Raw genomic sequence first — 6,773 nt, forward strand, 5'->3', positions numbered from 1 at the left:
CGCCAACACAAAGAAAGAGGAAGGTAACCTGGCGGCAACAGAGCAATCCCGGAAGTGGAACGTCGTTGATATAGACTAAGCAAAGACTAACAGGATATACGGTAACAGCTTTAACGAAGGTTTTGGTGTAAATGAACTCAACAAGCTTTTCAAATACTCAGAAAACTGAATGAGACAGAGATCTTCAACTAGGGGTGCAGGGCCAAATTTGTTTTTACAAAAATGTAAATGTCTTGACGAAAGTCCAACATAGCAAGCAAAAATAGCCTCTTTGTGAAAAAAAGAATGACATGTTATATAAGGTAGTCACTAAGGTAGCCAACTACAGATATAGTTCATGCTAAGGATTCACTGTGTCACATGTGTTTTTTACTTTAAAACATGATGTATAAAGTCATACCAACAATTATTTGAATAGCTTAGTATTCCATGCATTAATGTATTTATAAAGGCAGCCCTACGCTTGTAGGTCCAGAATAATATGCAACTTATATTTATATTATGTTGGGAGTCCCTGCATTGTCTCGCTCTCAGTTAAGGGGTCCTTGGCTTAAAAAAAAACATAGAAGACCCCTGGTACAAGATATTAAAAAAGGGTGAAGGAATTGAATACAGTAAAAGGAGGTAAGTAATATTAAAATGAAGTCTCTCCTAAACAAGAAAAAGATATCACAAGAATATTGGTAATATTTGCTTAAAAGTCACCAGATCTAGTAAGAGAGTTGCTGTGAAATGAGCATCAGTGCAAAATTTTTAAAATGACAGTAGAAGTAATTCTGCCCCTTCACTGCCCGTCCTTTGGGTATTTAGTTCCCCCAGACAGACTGACCAGCTCCCCCCATCACCCCTGTCTGGGATTTAACCCCCCCCCCCACCACACACCACACACCCACCCAACACCACTCCACTGTTTGCCCTCTGTGCTCCCTGCCATCCTATTCATTTTCATTTGGGCTCCGCATGCTCACAAACCATCCACCAACTGTCACCTGTCATCTTCCCCAGGCTGAGTGTGTGGGTGTGTGTGTGTGGGTGGGTGTCAGATTTATCAAATGAGGTTTACAAAGAGTGATGTGCAGCAAGAGAAAATGAATTGAATATGTCGCCTAATGAAATACCACTGTGACAAATGTATCAAGTGGCCGTGTTTAAATCAAGTTGGCTTGTTTTCTTCCGTATTACTACTATTTCTACTATATTATTCTGCACCTTAGGAATTTGACCATTTAAATGTTCTTAACTGAAACTATACCTCCTTATTTGAATTTTCTGAATCATTTTATCATTTAATGATACAAAAGTGCCAACTTTTGTTAATGAGGTTGGGGGGGTTTGGAGAGACTGTAACGCATGATGCATGTCATAATAATATATAATCTTTACATTGGCTGGTTGGTTTGTTACATCTAAAACCACACAGATTCAATTATTTTTTTCCAGACTTGAATATCACAGTCCAGAGTGAAAACCGAGTTGACTGCAAAGCAGTCTGACTGTCCTTTCATTAAAAGAAACATAATCATATGTATAAAATAAAATAATAATAATAACTGGAATAGAATGGAATGCATTTCCATTTCTTACAATATGGCTCTCATTCACCCATGGACTGATAATGTTGATGGTGATATTCTAAAAGGTTCATTTCAAAAAGTCACTTCAAGGCTACTGATGGTCTCTCTGCACTGTTGTGTATTACAACACTTCAAATATTGCATTAACCCCTGATGACATCTTAAATACATGCAGTGGTAATGTTTTCACATCCTGTGTGACCTGTTGAGGCTCTCTCCGTTTGATGAGGGAAGTAATTTTATTCTGCTGTCTTTGGCTTTGTATGATAAAGTGAAATGGGTGATGTTTCAGTGTACCCTGATGTCTGTAAGGGGCCATATTGAGGGTTCTGTTTACTGTCCAAATGGTGGAGGCTTTAAGACCGTATGCTGTATGAGTGATGTATTTTTTGTCTCACACACACTTGTAACTGAACTGTCATCTTTTCAATTTTCATTTAAGGATGGTTAATTAGCAACGTTTCATGATGTTTGTAGTTGGATAAATTACTTTTTTCAATTTCAATAAATGAAAGAAATTGCAGGAAAACACGTCTCTTTGCATAACTTTTCCAGTCAGTGTCACATTCAAGGGTGAAACTCATCACCATCATTTGTCCGTCATTGTCCATATTTTACAGTATATCCCACTCCCAGGTGGTGAATGACAGACAAGCCAGACTCTGCATTCCCCTAAGGCTGCATCCATCTGTTGCTCAGAGCAGCACGATCAATACTGCTGATGTTAATGATTGCTAAAAGCCTGCTAAGAAACCTGAGAGGCGCTTATAGCCCAAGGCAAGCCCTGTCACCCTGGCGGGCTTTCAGTCCTTGCGCTCGTCGACTGAAGACTAACCCAAAGAGGGTTCTCGTTGGAATATCAGTGTTTTAGCCCAGATTCAGCCCCAGTGCATAAAAAAAGCTGAAGGAATGTAGATATGATTTTGCCCTTGCATGTTTGCTGTACCAAGTCCTTTTCTCTGATATCAGATGAGTGTTGATTTAAGACATACTGTATATGTAGCTCAGCGTAAAGTCTGTCAGGGAGACTTCAATAATGTTAACATTCTTTTCTTTATACTTTACAGCTGTTTAGGGGGACTCACGTTGGTGTTAACCAATCAGAGTTGGGCACGTATGTTCTAGCCTTGTTTTAAATCTGTTCTCTCCCCCGATTCAGTCAGATGTAGTTTCAGACGAGAGTGTGACCCTCCTCCTCCCCTTCCACCTCTTGACATTATCAGCCACAGTGTCCTTGGTCTTCTATCTGCCACCACCAGTATCTGGACTCCATCTGGGGATTTTTTTTTTTTTTTTTTCTAAACCTCGGAAGTATACAGTTTTTACAAGTAGTACCTTTTTACAATGGAGTCTAATCTCCAAAATTCATGTACCTGCTTACAGGCACTTGTATCAAACAAATAAATATTTGCATATCTGCAACATAGTCTCTCCTGATTGACATGCAATTTGGGACTTTTTCATTCCTTTCTCATCAAAGTGAGACTGACCAGATGTTTTTTTCCATCACAATGATTGTGTTATAGTCAGAGAAATAAACCCCTTCCTTACTAGTATAAAAAGTAAAAAAAAGTTTTTTAACAAGCACTTTTCTAATCTATGAAGACAGTTTCAAATCAAATCTGAGTTTACTTGCTGTGGGGCAGAAGAGTCTTTGGGGACTTTGTTGTTAAATATCCTGGTACCTGTACTTTTCATTGTAACCTTCAGTCATCGATTTTACCCAAGTTTATCTCTTAATGTCTTCTCTTACATGTTGCATGCTGTTGTCTGCTATACATATTACGTTAAGACTAATCAACAATGAAAATGCAAAGGCTTATAACTATTAATTACAAAAGGCAACAACCTGAAACTAAATACAACCCCCTCCCCCCAAATAACTCATCATTGACTCCCTCAGAGACCCCCTCTGGCTATTTATAAATGGTGACAGTATGGAGAAAGTTTCTCTGCATGTTTTTAATTATACAATGATAATAAAGGCATTGTATTCTACTCTCCAGATACTAATCCATCCTAAATACTGCACACCCAAGCACAAGAAAAGCCATCTAGTACTTCCTGCCCAATGATGTGAGGAATGCACAAAGAAGTGTATTACACAAGCGCTTGGCCTAACACAGAAGAACGCCTCAGGTCAAGACTCAGCAGTTTACTTACATCTAAAGGATAATGGACACTATTGTGAGGACCGTTTATTTTAAACAGAGAGTACAGATTTAAAAGGGGTGTCAAGGAGTCAGTCGGTCACACTCCTGGATGAGAGAAGAAACTGGAACACCTTTAACCAAGTCCAGTTGCCCTTTCCCTGGAAGGCAATCATTGTTTCCCCTTCTAACTTCTCTAAGCTTTTAACACTGCATTACACCAACATATATCCACTGGTGCAAAGATCCCAAATCCCTTAGGACTAGAGCCTGATTGATATTATCGCCAATATTGTCGGCCGATATTAGACATTTCCCGATCTATCGGTATCGGCATTTATAATGGTGGCTATAAAAAACAACCTATTCATTCATCAGAATAATTTATAATGACAAATAAATGATTCTGATAAATGAATATTTGAAAAAATTATAAAATAAAAAAGGATGGTCAACCATGTTATGAGTGTTGGCGTTGCATGGTTTGTCCACCAGAGGGCGCTCTGCAACGTCCCTGTTGGCAACACTGATTATTTTTTGTTTTGTTTTTTTGTTCAAAGGATTTTAAGTTCTATACCTTAAGTTTGTATTTTTATAAATTTTATTTATCAGAACTTTAATATATTTTGATGTTCCTCTGTTCTGTTGAGACAATAACACACATTGTTATCATATTATTTGAGTGAGAAGTCATGAATAATTACAAATAACTAATGTTAGGGAAATCTGTTCATGTTTCGTTACGCGTTTCTGGATATGTTTTAACTATATGTCTGCCAATATATCGGAATATCGGATCTAAAAAAACAAATAATATAAATATTTGTATCCTTTATCGGTCGGGCTCTACTTAGAACAGCATCTATCCAACTTTCCCAGCTTCCTGTTGTCTCAGCATGTTCATAAACCCATTTTCTCCTGTTCCCCACAGAAGCTTTCATCACTTCATCTGCACCATCACCTGAGATACACTATAATAAAACAACAATAACAATATAAAGTTAAACCTATTCTCAGATATATATATATATATATATATATATATATATATATATATATATATATTTCATGCTCTTTAATACCACATAGCTGACAACAAAGTGTCAGTGTGAACATCAGCAGAACATTTGTTAAAAACAAGGCTACAGTACCGGCGGCCGTCCCTTATTCATTACCCGTATTTTGCCCCGTATGTTTCGGACAGACGGCAATTCTACTGTCCTAACAGGCAACATTTCTTCCACCATGTATGCTGCCACAAGCCCTTTTATCTCTGCTTTGCCTGCTGTTGAAAGTATCAGTTAAGGTATTATTGTTTTTATATTTTACCAATACCTGTGTCCATCTCAGAGTGAAATTCCCTTTTTTGACTTTTACAGGCTTGCCAAATTCTCTCATTTGGTGTGTTACAAATTCTTCACATCTAACTAAAAGAATATATACACCCTTGTCCAAACAGGACAAATTGGTGTGGAGTTACGTTACATTTAGCCAGGCTGTATGTAACTGTATCTTGGTGGCTTGCTGTCTGAGAACTCTTCTCTGACATATAGGCCCCTGAGGACTGAGGATTAAAGGCTCACAGACTTAATTGATCTCAGGTGCTAAGTGAGTGATTGTGTGAGGCCACATGGGCTCAGGTAGGTATAAATGGGATTGGGACAGCACTTCACGAGATCACATGTTACCTTGGCGACGTTTAATGACAAAGATGTTGTTGACATGTATCGGTTTGGGTATTTTCATTTTAGGTTTGTTGCTTTCCACATGACCAAGGCACAGGAGATGGCTGCCTGATTTCAAATCTTTCCAAATTCTTGTTTTATGAGCCGGACAACAGGTCCGGTCCGCTCTGTGGTCGTGTGGCGTGCTGTTGTTTACCTTTTTGATTTCTGGATTTCCCTATGGTCTCCGGTAAATGTCACAATGCTTTGAACTGTGGGGAAATCCCTTTGGTGAAGTCTGCATGGATGCTGTCCACATGTCCAGTCCTGGGGTCACAGAAACCTTTCGGTGGGAGAATGAACTCTAAACAAAGGCATATCTTTGTTTTTATCTATAATCTTTTACAAAATGTAGTATCTGTATTCACCACTAGAAAGTTCCCAGAGACACTCACTGCCTGCTTGGCGAAAAGAGAGGGGAAATAGGGAAAAGAAAAAGAAAAACAATCTCCATCTGTCTGTTTCACAAAGCCTTGTTGTGCTTGAATTAGATTTTGATAGCAGGGTGCTTTGTTAGCAGCCAGAGAAGTCTTTTCTTTTACAATCTTGTAATAGTCAGGTAGAAAGCCTTGTTAGACAAAAACATGTAATTTTCACTGTGGGACAGAAAGAGATGCTGCAAGATCTGGCCAAGCCTTGAAGATGAAAGTTAAAATGGCCAATAGAATACACAGCAGAGTCTTTACTGTAGTGGGAAGTGTATGGTCAACAATAAGTGTGTCAGTCCTTTTACAGCTTTTTTTCTCAACTGCTTAAACACTATGACCAGGCTTTGGAACAAAAACATCAAAACCATAATGCAATTCATCAAAAAATGTCCCCTGTTTTGACACATTTGCTGAACTGTCACTGCAAAACTCTCCAAACAAATCGCTTAACTTCTCATTGCCTACACCATGTGGTCATTTGGAAAGCCCTAACATTCAATATTGTTCACTCAAGTCAGCAAAACCTGAGCTCAATTAACACACAATTACCCATGTGGAAACACAAAGAGTCAAATTTGATCACACACTCATCACAGCCTTCACTAGATAGACAAATGGGTGTGAGTCAGTTCATTCTGTTTGTTTTGGAACAATGAAGCGTGAGAGATGTGATGGAAGAAGGTGAGGACACCGAAGGGGAGGAAGAGGAGGAGGTGGAGGAGAAGGTTTTCCACCATTTTTCTGCCTGCATACTCTCTCTTTCTTAACACGATGGAGGAGTTTTTCTGCGACATAGGGTAGAAAGTGTATGACCTTACGTCTGTGTTCCCCTCCTCCAGGCCATTTCAGTCGATTTGTATCAGGGGTGGATTCGGCATGTAAGAGGACCCCCCCCCC

This window comes from Etheostoma spectabile, chromosome 4, assembly GCF_008692095.1.
Source record: "Etheostoma spectabile isolate EspeVRDwgs_2016 chromosome 4, UIUC_Espe_1.0, whole genome shotgun sequence".
Lineage (NCBI taxonomy): Eukaryota > Metazoa > Chordata > Actinopteri > Perciformes > Percidae > Etheostoma > Etheostoma spectabile.